At 44.8% G+C, this 16,027-nt stretch overlaps 1 protein-coding gene across 2 annotated transcripts in view; it reads left to right on the top strand.

Moving 5' to 3' along the window:
• The window catches only part of LOC135398993 (uncharacterized), a 70,938-nt gene that overhangs the window by 8,689 nt on the left and 46,222 nt on the right, over positions 1 to 16,027 (top strand). The window lies entirely within an intron of this gene.

The raw sequence follows: 16,027 nt of genomic DNA, 5'->3' as shown, positions 1-16,027 counted from the left end.
CGGAGATGATATCGTTGAAGTGGAACATCGTACAAGAGTGCTCTGAGTGCATCTATGCTGTTGTGTTGTGCGTGAGAAGGACCGCACGCTATGCCGCGCTTACGTCATTATGCGGTGATTGTTGTTGCTTTGGGAAGTGGATGGGAGTCGGAAAGCGCTGAGCATGTACCAGATAAAGCTAATCGATTGTGGTCGGCACTTAATGTTTCCTCCTTTGGTACACACCAACAAGGAGAGTAGTGACATTCGAGAATGTCCCACGGCTCCATGGTTTGCTCGAGCAATTTTCCGGATTATTTATTTTTAACAGCTGGGCTAAACGGGCAACAACAACAACAACAAATAAATCGTAACTCTGACCTGGGCTGATTAACCACTGGAGTGTAGTACAGTACCCCATTACACGCGAAACATTAGATGTGAGATATGAGAATGAAGTTGAAGTACGGCGTGTACACATGCAAATTAAAACGGGCATGTACACCTCTGCAGCGCTGCTATTCTTAGCACCTATCAATTGGTAAACACCTTTTTTCTTTCACTTCACGAGAAAAAAAAAATCTTTGTTCACCCTTTTCTCCCTCATGAAACTTGTTTCGCCTCAAATCGAATAACATCTCATTTCGCGACTTAAAAATTACGACGACACTTTATTGTTTCGCAATTTAAAACAATGCTACGACTGCCGTCTGCGGGATAAGTACTCGTAAAATCTGACATTGGCATACTCCTTTATGCGCGAAGGTATAAATCGAATTAACTGGCGCCGCAGTTGCCAACCTCTTGCCCCAGCACGCATCATTTCACCTGCCAATGCACGCACGCTTAAAAGAGAAAAGGTGCTAACCGCAACATTCGCTTGTTTTACTGCCTAACCCCGAACCCCTTCCGAAAACGCCTATTGCGGCATCACGAAGCTGCTTCCAATAAAAGCGGCTTTAAAAACAAAAACTGGTCATTGGGCGAAGCGACGCAATGCACTGAGTATGGCGGTCACGTAAACTTTTTGTAGCGGCGTGTCCAGTTCTTTATAGACATCATAAATACACGTAATATAAGGGACTGCACGCTCGTTATGTGCGTGATAAAAAGAAGACTTCACCGGGGTGAGCATTGCGATTAACTTCCCGCAACGGTCACCGGGGGTCGTACGGTGGCACGGAAATGATGTTGATGATGGCTTCAAGGGATTGAGCATCGTCAGGAGGGATCTTCGACCTCAAGGGAATTCGTTAAGGGGCAATTTTGCTGGCTGTTATATAGCGAAGCGATGACAAAGTCAGTTATGCGCTTGGATGCTGTTGGTTTATGAAGACGGGTGTGACGGTTCGAGACAACGGGAACTTGATAGGGAGCTGCAATTTTGCTACGAAGGTTCGAGGGGTCAAGGTTCATAAACAAAGTGGAACCTCCCCCCCCCCCCCCCCCCACGACCTGAGGCATCTTCCTCAATCTATCCTCTTTTGTGGATTGTCCACCTTGCGCATTTAAAATGTTCTGTCCATTCCTGAGCACCACCCGTGGAATATGACAAGTAAACAAACAATGTCAGGTTTGAAAAAAGCCTTTTGACGGCGTGAGAAAGTGAAATGCAGTTGAAAGCTCAAAATTTTATTGTCTTATGGATGTTATTATCAATGTCTCGCCGACAGTATCCGTGTACTCACACGAGAGACATCCTGACGGAAGATTCTAGTGAAAGAAAAAGCGAAAACACTGCTCACAGGGACGACGTTCCGTCCCCATGTTATGTTGACCATTCACACGGCGCGGAATATCGAGAGTGGCATACTGCACACTTAGCAGACGACACCTGGCAGATGACACCGTCAGCGTCTTTTCCTGTCGTCTGCTACGGAATATCTTGCGGCTGTGTCGCAGGACGTTCCCCCACGGTTAGCAGTGTACGTGAAGACACGTGACAGCAGAAAGCTATGACGTTTTTCGCATCTTCCGCTGGAATATTCTGGGGGAATGTCGTTCGTGTGAATACACGGTATAAGTACCTTCCTACACCTAACCATTCCAACCTTATTTACGACCCCTCTTCCACGATCTTAGAAAATATCGCCTAGCAGCTTTCTCAGTATAGCCATATCCCGGCCGAGCACGACAGCAGTGACTTCACCGAGTCCAATCAAACACTATACCTATATACCACGCAATACGGGAGACGTCACTTCTCCTTACACAACTCTACGTGAGTGAACAACTATGTGAACAACTCTACGTGAACTGTAATTACGCAAAGAACAATGTACATTGCTTCAAGTGGACATCACCGGCCTTGCACCTCACGGACAGCGCCAACATGGGCAGTGCCCCGCATAACAGAACGTCACAATTGGCTGCGCATCCCTTGAGGAGGGCGTTGTTCCGCATCCCAAGACAAAGGCCTGTCTGGTATATGGGAATAAACACACTCTTGGAAGCTACACAAAGGGGCCGCTGACAGTTACATCAATTCCTCCTCGAAAAGCAAATACGTCAAGCTGCGGAAACGAAATAAAAAAAAGTAAAGCGAAATGTAATAAAAGGAAGTGGTCGGCATGGCCGACAAAAGGATGGGTGCGTTCTGTTTACTGTTCCACTTTGAAATGGGTTATTGGTCACTTCGAAAACACGCTTCAGTAAAACCAGTTTCCGAAACTAGTTTTATGAAAACGGCGAAAGATAATAAAAAGTAGTTTACTGGTGTCGAGGAACAGCATCGAGCATTATGAAGGAGCAACACTGAATTTGTTTGCATCGGCTACACGATGTAAGGTACGTTCCGCCAACGTTATGTAAACGTTTGTAAATATTTTAAAACCCGTTTTTGTTCCGCAAGCATAATTGAAAGGTGCAATATGTAACAGTGTTGAGCCACCGTGCTGTAAACCGTGCTTCAAATGGAATATACCCCCTTGAAATGGTGTATTCTGCAGAATATGCCATTCCAAATGGTACTCTCTTGCAGAATACACCATTTAGAATGGTGTTTTACAAGGCGCCTTTCTCTATGATGTGGGGCTCAAACCAGAAATGTGTGTGACATATAGTACACATAACACCGGAATGGTGTAACAAAGTTACCGAGTTTTTTTTTAAACATACTTCTTCGTTTACACCAAACACTGGGTACGAAAATGCGATCACGAGAGAAAGATTGGCAGAAAAAAAAAAAAGACCAATTTTGTTTTCGTGGTGGCACGAATATCAAAAAAGGGGTCAAGCAGCATGCAACAAGTTGATGGATCGGCCTTCGAGGGAATCGAAGTGCTTGAAGTCCTCCACATCATTTTCTTCTTCTTCTTTCCTTTTTCTTTCTTTTTGTTTCGTCAAAACTACGCGTGGCATTTCTTTGACGCGTTCGAAACCACCATCGTTGCGCAAGTCAGATAGATGGTCGAATGTCCACGGCATGGAATAGGGGTAGCATAGGAGTTTATGTAACGAGCCATGGCCTGTTCCGAAGGGGCTTTTGTTCCTGTGGATGCGCGAAGGTGAGTCATCGGTGGCCTGAATATAAAGACGTGTTGAATGTAGGCTCGTTGCCCAACGAAGGTGAAGGCGATGATGCATACGCGGATGTCACGCGCGTGTGTTTCTGACTACCGTGTAGAATTCGCGTGATAGCATGCGCTGCATAGTTGACACGAGCCACATCCCCACGGAATATTCCACGGGAATAAAATGCAAGACACTGCTCACGGGACGGAAGTTCTGCCGCGTTTTGTGTTGAACATACGTACGGTGCTAGAATATCGGAAGGGGGCGAGCGGCTGCGCACATAGCAGACGACACCGTCTCAGACGACAGCAGACGACACTGTCGTCTGCTATGGAATACCTCGTGGCTGAGCCGCGGGACATTCTCCATGATCAGAAGAGCACCAAGAGACATTACGTTTTTCTCCTCTTTTTTTCCCCTTACAAACAAACAAACAGACACGCTCACGTGCCTGCAGAAAGCTATGATGCTCTGCGCATCTTCCGCTGGAACATTCTGGAGAATGTCGCTCGTGTGAATATGTGGACATGAGAGGGTTTGACCTGCTTCGTGGGCGAGTACGAGAACAAAATACGTGAACGATGGAATGGTTTTTAAGATGACCGTAACATTAGAAAGTGGGCGGCCGAAGCCTATAAGTACCTGCTGCCACTGAAGGAACAAAGGAAGGGCATTGTCCTGCTATGGCTGACGACAGGATGTTGGCTATAGCAAGGAAGTGTGTGGGACGTATATTTATATTTAAAAATGTCCTGCGAAACATGAATAGAGCTTAAACGCCTAAACGACATAAAGTGTGCGACAATTGTCAAGCAGCCGTTAGTAGGCATCCTGTTGCACTTGCGTTTGAAATCTGGCATGATTGATTTAGACAGAAATATGCAATGCAGGATAGACAGCATTTAAACGGTTAAACGGGATATGCTTCGACGGTTAGATTAGAGACAAAAAAAAAAAAAATAGCGAAGACGTTCTGGCAATGAAGCCACCCTAACAAAATGAAACAACACGTAAACAAAAACAAGCCGCATCAAGCTCTTTCGTCAGCTGCCATTAAGATCACTGACTCATGTATCGGTTTGAACGGCCTCTAAGTGGCCGCGTGAGGAATGGGGAGATTGCATCACACGCAGGGGTCCACGCTGGGGGAAAAAAAGAGAGGCGCCATTATATATCGAGAGAAGTGTTTATGTTCGTTAAAGAAAAATAAGAGAGAAACAAGGCTGTGGCATTCCCCTTGTGCCCACTGTATACACCTGGCCATTCGGAGAAAAAGCACTATGTTTACGCTCGTATATATACGACGACTGCTCCATGGGAAGACGGCAATGATGGTGATTGCGATTGGAAGAATTACGTTTTCGTCGGAATAACTCCTAGACTTCCTGCTCAGAGGCTAACGTCCTCGCTGGGGCTACGTCCAAACATTCACTCGGTCCGGATCGGAACGGTAGACATTGTTGTGAAATTCTGTGGCACTCGGCGTCGCGGACACCGCAGGGACTGTGGTTGCGATAAAACGAGGATTACGACAGCTCATAAAGGATTTATGGAGATATAATAATATTAAGTTTCTATACAGGTAGAAAAAACTATTCGTGTATGAAACATGCTATTAAATTTTTATTGAAAGCCTTTTAACGTTTCTTGAAAGGTTTGACTTATTTTGCATCGTTACTGCGGCGATGAGTACACGATTTCAGCGTACCGCAAACACAGTCTTGCAATCACGTGGTGTTTCCACTGTCACAGTGTCACGTGACCCTATATAGTTCACAGACGGACCTACACGGCCGGTGGCTGACTCTAAAAGGTTATCCGGCGGAGAGAGCGATTGGTACCACCGCTTCGATGCGGCAGAAGTATTAGGCCTGTAATTGAGCATGCCAAAGCCACGAGACAGTACAATAGCGTGGATGATACAGTTGCCTGATTCTGACACAGTTAGTCACATGCATGAAAGCCACGCTTTAATTAACAGGGTTTCGCCATCATTCATTACTGCTGCTCGGAAAACATCTGACAGGGTGAATCCATGAAACCAAACAACTCAAGGAAAAGGTCATTGACAGGTCGTGTTTCTTTCTTTTCTCTTTTTTTTTCTTTACTAGACCTGGAGTAGGTTGTCCCGCAGTGAGCGGGCTCACATCTTCATTTTTTTTCTCCTCTCATCATCATCATCATCATCAGGTCATCGTGTGTTTGTGTCGTTCATGTTTACAGCCTGCCTCGGCTAATTCTCGTTGTTTATAAGGGTGAACCTATACAAGGTAATTTTTCAAGCTCGCACTCTAAGAAGAAAAAAAAAGGAGTAGTTTTACTCCTTTTGGGGGACTAAATGCATTGCCACAAAAGTAGTCCCTTTCTGGAGTAAATGAATGTCACAGAGTGATGACTGCATTTCACGCTCTGCTCTAACAGACCCAGAAACACAATTCGTGTGCATGAATGAAAATTCTTTGAATTAAACCGTCAACTGTGATATATCGAGTGGTATAAGATCTTGCGACATACATAGGGCACAATTTCCCGAGAAAGAACCTTTAACTATCTCTTCCTCTCTGTGGATGAAATATTGTTAAGGTGGCTGAGTGATAGAGCACACATTTACGTAGACTGTTGCATTCGGAAGACCATTTGCGAAGTTCGGTGACAATTTGCAGTCCTGGGGAGTAAAAAGGTCAGGTTTAGGGGACTGAAATGGGGAGTAATTGCAGTCTATAGGGGACAAAAAGTTGCAATTACTCCCAATTTACTCCTTTTTTTTTTTTTCTTAGAGTGCAGGTGACGTTTTCTCCGACGGCGAGAGACGAGCCCCTGTCAAGCCAATAAAATAGTCGACAATAAGGCCCATGACCCATTGGCCGCACTGTCATGCAACATTTTGACCACTTCAACTCTCCGAAAGACGCCCGAGGGCCCAGAACACAATCTGCTTCCTTCGTGAAACGATGACTATATATAGCTTCGAGTCCCCACTCTTAAAAACAAGGATGTACTTTAACTCCTTTTTTTTGTGACATATATAGCACCCTTTTGGAGAGTACAATTACTCTCAAAAGGGTGTCTCCTCACTCCCTCGAGGGAGTAGCATAACACCTTTCTCCTTACTGGAGAGTAATATTACTCCCCGGCAGGGAGAAGGTGTTATGCTACTCCCTTGAGGGAGTGAGGAGACACCCTTTTGAGCGTAATTGTACTCTCCAAAAGGGTGTTATCATATATAACACTCTTTTGGAGAGTACATTTACGCTCAAAAGGGTGTCTCCTCGCTCCCTCAAGGTACTTTACTCCTTTTTTTGCCACATGTTCGCATAAAAAAGGAGTTAAAGTACACCCTTTTTTTAAGGGTGCTCCATGACGTATCTATATAGGTTGAATTTCCACAAGAACCGGCTGAAGCTTCCAGTTACTTTCTCCGAACGAACGAATTGCAATCCAGATCTGCAGCAATAATGTTCCGTTCAGTGTTGCGCCACAACAGAACACAGACCACTTAGAGTTCGTTACGGAGAACGTAGATATTTGAGTGGATGTCTCTGTTAGGTTTTACCACCACACTAGCTCGTTTCGTTTCTCCGAACGAGAAAAGCTGCAGGTATACGGTCACGGAAAATTGCACGTAATCATCTTCTAGATGGTAATGAGAATGGCGCTACCAATAAGGCCATATGGGTGGTAATTGCCGAGAAGGAAAAGTTGGGTGGGCGTGGTCTCCGGTCAGTTAACCAACCGGTGCTGCCGAGGGGCTTACGACGTAATGGGACCGTAAATTTTCCGGAGCAGACACAACACGGGGGCATAAAAGTCCAAATAATAGAGAGGCATACGGCAAGTGTTAATAAAGGTTATTGATATATTAATAATAATAAAAAAAGAAACGTTCAGCGCTTAATTGTATGTGGTGTTAGGTTGCTTAGATGCGCAGAACCAAACTATATGGAGTTGGAGTTAGTTTAAAATTGTGATTTACCTTACGTTGTGTTGTATTCACTTGTGTAGGTAAAGTGTACGCATATAAATTAATACTATTAGGTTGTTATTGTTTGAGTCAAGTCCGAGATAAACTGCCAACACAAAAAAAAAAGAAAAAGAAAGAAAGACATGGGAAATTTCCCCATTCATCATCATTAATTTACCTGTTGTTGTTGTACATGTCAAGTCCGAGATGAAATGCAAACACACACACACACACACACACACAAACAAACAACAACAACATTGAAGCAACATGTACAAGCTTTCGCGCGGTGGACCACGCGAAAGCTTGTACACAGTAAACATAGAAAGCTTATTTTATACATATCATTACAAGCTATTATAATTCATAAATTGTTGCAACGCTGCTGGGAAAAGGAGAGAGAACGAAAAAAAAAAGAAAAGAAAGAGGGACACTGAAAGCGTAGAAGTATAATTATGGGAGCACAGGTCAAAACATGCGATAACGAAATGATGATGAGACACGTGATCATTTTGATAAGAACCTTTTCTCGACGTCATGAAAGGAGGCGGAAGTATACTGCGGATGGTAACAAATTGATCTTCGACTTTCGATACTTCCCGATAAGGCAAGTTTCCGGCAGACAAAAAATAACGAGACAATGAGGGAAAAAAAAACTACTTTAGCAGATCATCCAGGTGCGAACATACCTACCCAGTCCCCCCATAAAAGTTCTCGCTTGCTCCATATGCTTTGATAAATTACCTCGCGGCTGGCGCATCACCAGAACCACCGGTCTTTCCCAGAACCCCTCCCCTCCTGCTTCGCATTTTCTTTCGCCTTTTTCGTTTGAAATTCTTGCACGCACACTGGCGCCTGCGCCATTATCGTAAACAAATTAGATACCAGACACCGCGAAGTCAGATCACTATATAGTGCTGCTCGTTTTCTCAGAACAGCCCAGGACAACCTGAAACCAGCACTTCGCAATATACAGGTGGTTTCTGCAGAGTGTTCGAGACGTCTTCTCTCTGAGTCAGCTCTTCCGAAAGACTTTGCACGTAGAGCACGTTGTGTTTCCCGAGAAGACGGTTGAGATATGTGCCTCGCGAGCCGGCGCAGGAGCACCGGCTGTATGGAAAGCAGGAATGCTAGACACTTCCATACGGTGCGAGCGATTTATGGACTTTTGAAATTTACTACTCGTGGGACAAAAGTGAACGTGATCTTGGGACGTGCGTGCCTTTCCGTCAAGGTTCCAAGAACAAGAGGAGGATGACGTATTAACTGAGTGTTTCAGTGCTGAGTCACGTGATCGGAAACCTTTAGTTTCATTGGCGATATCTGTTATATTGCTGGTTACCAGCGGCGTATGACCCATGTGGATTACGCGCGTTGGAGCACTCTAATAAAAAGGGAGAGTAAACTGGGGGGAGGGGGTGGAAATCGGGGAGTCTATATAGTCACCTATGTTGGAATTATTCCTCATTTTAGTTCCCTGACCCTGAAATGTAGGGATGTGCATTCAGCTCCTCCTAATGTCTTCATGCTTCACAAAACAGGCTTTATGACAGGCATTTACAATGATTTGCACACAGTAATGTTTGAACGGCTACTGTAAATATAGGTGCAATATCACTGTACGCAAAAGATCCATTCGCGTACGGTAGCGTTTCCCTATTCTTTGGTCGAGTGGGTGATCGGTTCTCCCTTCTGCACAGTGCTGACCCAAGGTTGACCCTTACCTTACGGCGATCCCGATTCCACGTCAAGAGATCCAACGGGTCAAGAGATCTATCGAGTCAAGAGATCCACCGATGGATATCTTGACCTGTTGGATCTTGACCCGGTTGGATCTCTTGGCTCGTCTGAGGGTCGCCGGGCTTGGATCTTTTGGATCTTTTTGACCCCTTTGTGTTACGTCGTTAACTCTAACATCGCTAAGCAGAAATTACTCGGAATACGAGGGAATCGTTTTACGTGCTGTATGAATAGAATACAAATGCAGGTGGCAAATCAACATGTTATTTTACTTAGTTGCTTTGTAACACATAGCGCAGTCCAAGAAAAACCGACAGTTCTCTTATGTAATTTCTGTTAAAAACAGGTGGCTGCATTGTAAGGATTTATAGAAGTGCTGTCATCTGTTTTTTGTTTTGTTTTGTTTTTTTTTTGTTTTTTTTTTGACAGCGCTGTGTGTTAGAGATTACTTCTAGAGTTAGCGTGGGCTACGTACACTCAAGTTGGGTGGGCCGGCCGCTGTTTCAAACCCGTTGATTACTCAAACACTTCTCGTATCACAGCAGGCTCGTGGTCGAAGAGCCAAGTCGCTGTTCTGGCCAGACGTTCTACATGGCGGAACCGTCTGATCTGTCAGATCATGAACTCAAAGAAAGGCAGCTTCATATGCCCGAACATCTGTGGTTTTTTTTTCTTTTTTTTGCGTGTGTGTATATGTGCGTTTTTCTGTATCAAGTTTTCCCCGCCGTCCACAAAAGGACAAAGACAGAGCACTTTGCGGCTGGGCCCATTATGATCGGTAACAAACTTCAGTTCTGGCATAACGTGGGGACGACTGCGCCAATGGACACAAATGTACGAAGATAACTCTGAGTCCAGCAGTATAACTTGCATTTTGGTATTGAGGTCAATGAACGTGACAGGTCAATGTTGATTGGAAAGCACAGTCAGACAGTATTTTCCCACACGGTCAGTAAAAGAATAGAATAACGTGATAAGGGTGGGGGACAATGAAAAGAACGCGAGAAGGATAAGTTTTAAGCCCTGCGGCCTACGATGCCTTGTAAGTTGAGCTCAATATTCTTGGTAACAAGCATCCGTTCTGGCATAGCGTGTTACGGCGCTAGGGGCAATGAACACAAAAGTGCAAAGGCAAAAGGGGGACTCGCTGCCGTAACCTGCAGCACAACCTCAGGATTTTCTCGCTTACTTTTTCTTTTTGTGCGTGTGCGTGTGTGGTAAGAAGAGAGAAAACACCGAAAAGTCTTCATTGTTACCGGGCATATTCCTTCCTAACTTAATACTACTTCGGCAATGAACATGGTAAGGGATAGACTTTCTTTTTTGTCGGGAATCCTGACCAGTATGACGCTTTGACTGGTTGGATCACTTGACTCGCCTGTCACGTGACCGATTGGATCTCCTGACTCGATGGATCTCTTGACTCGTTGGATCTCTTCACCGGAAGCGGGCCATTCACCGTTCACGACGCTGATAAGCCGGCTTCGCCTGATGTGGCCTACAGCAGCAGACGACTCGGACGGAATCCTCAATCTAGGCAAGATGTGTAGGTCAGTTGAGGACACAGAACATAGATTGTTGTGTTGTCGACGATATCGTCGGCATCGGCAACACCTCCATACAGTTGTGGATTGTTATCAGCTTATCAATTTTACCCTGATCATGGGGCTCGTATGAACCCCCGAGTCGTCAATTTTATACTTGCTTTTTTTTAATTAGTATTGTCGTTTATGCCGGTATAAACTTTTATTTTCCAAATAAGATGGCAACGAGCGGCCTCTGACAATTTTTAGCTCCAGACAGCAGATCTTTTGACGTGACGAAGGAGACGCTGGGACCCTGGCCTCCGGTCAGACATATCCTGTACCACAGACTTTCTTGCGGTCTCTTTGCAGACACCAAGTTTGCGAATTTACTGCGCGTGAAATCTAGTGTCCCTTATAGAGTCACTATCCCCAGTCCCCACCGCTTTCCCCTAATCTAGCACTCCCCTCTGCACTAGCTGTGGCGTGGTGGGTGATATTCCCCCACTGCATCCTACACTTGCGGCAACACCTTCTGCACCGTGACGCCCTCTGTCGTCGTCTATCCCAACTTGGCTACGGCACTATGACACTGGCTACCTTACTGGGTCCCGTTCGTCAGTAGACCCCCGCTTAATTCTCCATGCTTCGAAACTTTTCAACACCTTGTGATTGTGTGACCGTGTGTGTGACTTCTCAGTTTTAGTTTTGTGTTCTTCCTTTCCTTTTCTTCTCTTCTTATTTTTCCCCTTTTCTTTTCTTCTTTTGCTTTTCGTTTCTTTTCTTCTTTGGCTTCCCCTTTTCTTTTCTTCTTTTCCTCTTCTTTCCCCTTTTCTCAATTTTTCTTCTTTTCCTTTTCTTTCCCCTTTTCTCAATTTTTTTCTTCTCCTTTTCTTTTCTTCCCCTATATTCCTTTTTTTTTAATAGCAAGCAGACCTTCGTCTGGCTAACCTTTCCTTTCTTTTTTCTTAATAAACATATCCCCCCTTTCAATTTTGTATTGTTTTAATTAATTTTGCTTTCTTGTATCGATCAGGCGAACAAGAGCAGATCTCGGTTCGTGAGCACCACATTCCCCCTTTTCTTTCTTTCTTTTTAAGTTGAGTTAAATTGGACTCGAAAAAAAAAAAAAAAACAATCCGTAGCCGAAGCGCTGACTCTCGCGCTACACATACAGCGAAACACTGAAAAAGTTTTTTTTTTTTTTTTTTTTCATTTCGAAGCCAAATTTACATGCAACAGCGTTGCCGCGGGAAGCTTCGCATTTGCTCGACTCAATCTCGCCGCCAAATCCTTGTGCAGCGCGTTTCGAGCAACATTCAATATGAAAATGAAACACGGTGTGCCGTAAGCGATGTCACGTCGTATATATATGAGTGGCTAAACAGAACCGACGTACACGTCGCATTCTCACAAGTCTAATAATAAATAAATGAAAAAAAAAGAAGTAAAAACAGACCACCGCAAATAAAAATAAAAAAAGAAGGAAGGAAAGAAAACTGTGCAATACCGACGCGTCAGCTTATTCGCATGCAGCGATCAATAAACGTGAAACTGAAGTAATTTTCTCCAAAATCGCAATCGCAGAGTCGTGACACGGAATCTCAAAATCAATGCCGGAACGCATTTCATAAATAAGAATTCGATATTGAGTTCGCGTCTCCACTCGTAACGGCTTCACTCCTCTCTTCAAGGAGATGAGGAAAGGAAGTTAAGAGTGTTCATATTTACTTGTTTACTCAGTGATATTTGTTACATGCCGCAAACACACGAAAAAAGGGCGGCGGATCTGTACAAAAAAAAGAAAAGTAGCAGGAAAAACAAAAGCAGAAACAAAGATCGATAAAAGTGGCAGGTGCTGGCGACGAGCACAAATCCATATGGATGAAGTATTAATTTCTTTTTTATTCTTCCTTCGTCATTTATGTTTGCCTTTTTCTTTCTTCCTCTCGCGATGTAGCGCCTTTTTTTTTTTTCTATTTTGTGTTTCGTTTTAGTTAAGCGAAACACTTGTGGGCCGAGTACCGATCCCTCTTAATAACAGACATAGGGAGATCATTACTCCCAGTTCGCCGGAACGGACAACTTTATCGGCTTCTAAACTTCGCAGGGTTTAACGCTGCATGAGGGCAGCGAAGCCCCGTGTTTCCGGAAACGTCCCTACGTTGGGTGTTTGATAATGCCTTTAAGTGACATCTCGTGTCCGTCAGGAATATCGGAATTTTTTTTAAAGTCGATGTCCTTCACAGACAGGAAGTTGCGCGTTATAATTTTCATCGTTATATTAACTCATAATAAAATATCAGCACGCAAGTGTTTTTATTTAGCTGTTGATACGTTTCACACGAGACGGCGTTTTCCTTGGATTTCTATATGTGCGAGCGCACCTCATATTTTTTAAAGGTTTGTTTCATAACTTGGTTTCAGTTCCTGATCTGTCGCATAAAATGTATCGAACAATCAACCGACAAATTGGCGCAACGCTGTCCTTTTTCAGCGATACCATTTTATCAGCATTTTTACTGTCTAATTTTCGCCGGTGGTAACCAATTAAATTGTTAAAACAAGAAAAAAAAAGATAAGAGGGATGACAGTGGTGGCGTTATTGGTTGCCAATATGGCGACATATGCTCGAAGTGGGAAGAGGAATCGTGCGACCGAGGCGGACTTCACACGGGGCCGAGCGAACATTTTTCATGCAGCGTCGGAGGAAATCTCAGGGTACCGTTTTTCTTTTTGCTTTGAAACAAATTCCTCAACCTTGCAAATGACCACACTATTACTCATGTTTCCACCTATTTACAACATTTTTTTCCCGTGACTTTTAAACAATGTGTTATTTTAATTTCTTATATAAGTCTAGGCTTTTTCGCCGCACAGCGTGGTAATAATACAGTTCGCAGCTTAGTGAATTCCTTGCACGGTATTATACCGCTTGCTTCCATGGCTCCACACAGCACTCTACCGCGCACCATTAACCTCACCATCTAAACTACGGTTCTCGATCGCGGCCCCTGTGCACGTACAGATATCCATGTACCGTGTGCATATGCAAGCTTCCTTCTCGCCCTTTTACGTGACCCTTACGCATTTTTTGGCCTATTGTCAACTACTCCTAAAAAAAGAAAGAAAAAAGGGGGGAACAATGGAAGGGACGTTGTCCGTATTGTCAACGGCTCTGTCACATTACACGTAGGAATGTTTGCCCTTTCATTTTCCTGCCCCTGTTTTTTCTCTTTATTTTCTTATTTTATTCGGGACGAGTCATTTGCCCTGTACGCCCATCACCTTTTGAGCACCCATTGTGTAACTGCCCGCCCCCATTGTGTATTCCTACCGTACCGCGGTTTATGGGATACTCCTGCATTTTTTTCTTTATTTTTCTTACCCTATACCTGTCTGCGTACAGCGACGTATTCTTTCATACCGAGTATATTACGCGTTTACCCGGTTAATGTGACGGTTTTGCGGAATCGCGATCATCTTGCCCGTGTTGCGCGGGTGATATTTTACAACCGTCGGTTCCCTCAAAATTGTAGAGGACACTGAATATGTACATCAAAGAAGAAGTCTTACGAGCCAACTGCGTCTCCCAGCATCATGCCGAACGCGTATAAATTGAGCTAGCTTTATTGGACCATCTTCGGATCCTGATGTCCGGGCGCCCGCACTCGCGTTTCGGTGCCATCGCAACTTCTTCCTCCTCCTTCCCCGTCCCTCTCCACAGCTATCATGCACGGACGGACCTACACAACTGTCGACGTTGCTGGGCTATCGCTTTAGAAAACAGTCTCAAAGTTTTCAATTGCATCAAAATCGTCCCGGCAATTTTCTTCTCCTGGTGGGGGTGCTCGTGAAATGTCGCCGTTGACGACCTCACAGAGGTGGGCAACGTCACGACTGGGGGAAAGCACGTCCTGGGCCGACTTCTAAGGGAACTGTGCCGACATACATCTGAAAGCGCCCTGAGGCAAACTCAGGGAAAAACAAAAAAAAAAAAGACAGCACAGCCGGCACCGGGATTCGAACCCGGGACTATAGGAACTAACTTTAGGGACTATAGGAACAGTCACCCCTGCTGCGACGCGTATATTTTTCTGTACGGGGGAGGGGGTATATTTATTAGAACACAGAAGAAAAAAAAGAAGGAAGGAAAGGTCAGCCAAACGGGACGTCGGCTTGTTATTCCCCATAACGGCTCCATTATTTTGAGCGCTACTTCGCTCACTATTATCCTTGTGGTTTTGTGCCTTTCAATGTACTGGATGGGCTGTGCAAAGCGGTATCTAAACAAAGACAGACATACAGAGAAACAACAACAGAGACAACAAAGACAGACATACAGAGAAAACGATATAGTCATCGCGCCTTCCTTTATACATCCCATTGGCGCCCCTAGCGACCTGGCGCTGAACGCTGACAGCGCATATATACCCCCCCCTCCTTTTTTTTTTTACTTAGTGATCCGTTTCTAGATAACTCTAATCTTCCATACAAGACGTGTGCTATGTAGAAAAGTTGGCTTTACGGGATCAAACCTATAAGCGGCTGAGGCGACGACGCCATCCAGATAAGCCTATAGACGCGTAACAGGCAATGTAAGCCCACGGAGCGTAATGACAAACTGTCCAAACGGAAGTCCGTCTTTCGTAACAGCCCGAAGCATCACAATAAGGCGCGTTACGTAAGCGGGTCGGTCCATCCATACAGACTCAGAATACGGGCGAACCGTGACATTAAATTAACGCGGTTAGAGCCTTTTTTCTGCAGCGTTTGCGGTTCCTACTGTGAGAGTGTTATACATAGGAAGCTCCGGGCATAACTCCGCGGGATGCTTCGAGACCGCGGATAGAGCAAGATTAGCTGTTACGTAAGGTACCGCATCGGCACCTGAAAGCTCAATTGATGCGGATCAGGATTGGCGGGAGGTGCCCATTCCGTGGCGCGGACAATTGCTCACCTCATTATAAAATATACGTCCCTAGAGCCCACCCTCAGATATTGCATTTCCTCGTGAGGACTCCCTTGCAGGTGTCTGCTCCTTTGGAACGTAGACTGCCATCCAATACTGTCATTTTTGGCGACCTTTCATAGCCGTCCAAAATCAGTTTCGGTTTTCCCCCTGCACTCTTAAAAAAAGGGTGTACTTTAACTCCTTTTTTTGCCACATATATAACACCCTTTTGGAGAGTCCAATTACGCTCAAAAGGGTGTCTCCTCACTCCCTCAAGAGAGTGGCATAACACCTTTCTCCCTATACTGGAGAGTAACATTACTCCCCGGCAGGGAGAAGGTGTTATGCTACTCCCTT

Source organism: Ornithodoros turicata, chromosome 6, assembly GCF_037126465.1.
Source record: "Ornithodoros turicata isolate Travis chromosome 6, ASM3712646v1, whole genome shotgun sequence".
NCBI classification, from domain to species: domain Eukaryota; kingdom Metazoa; phylum Arthropoda; class Arachnida; order Ixodida; family Argasidae; genus Ornithodoros; species Ornithodoros turicata.
The sequence above is the reverse complement of the archived record's forward strand: the minus strand, read 5'-3'. Positions and strand labels throughout refer to the sequence as shown.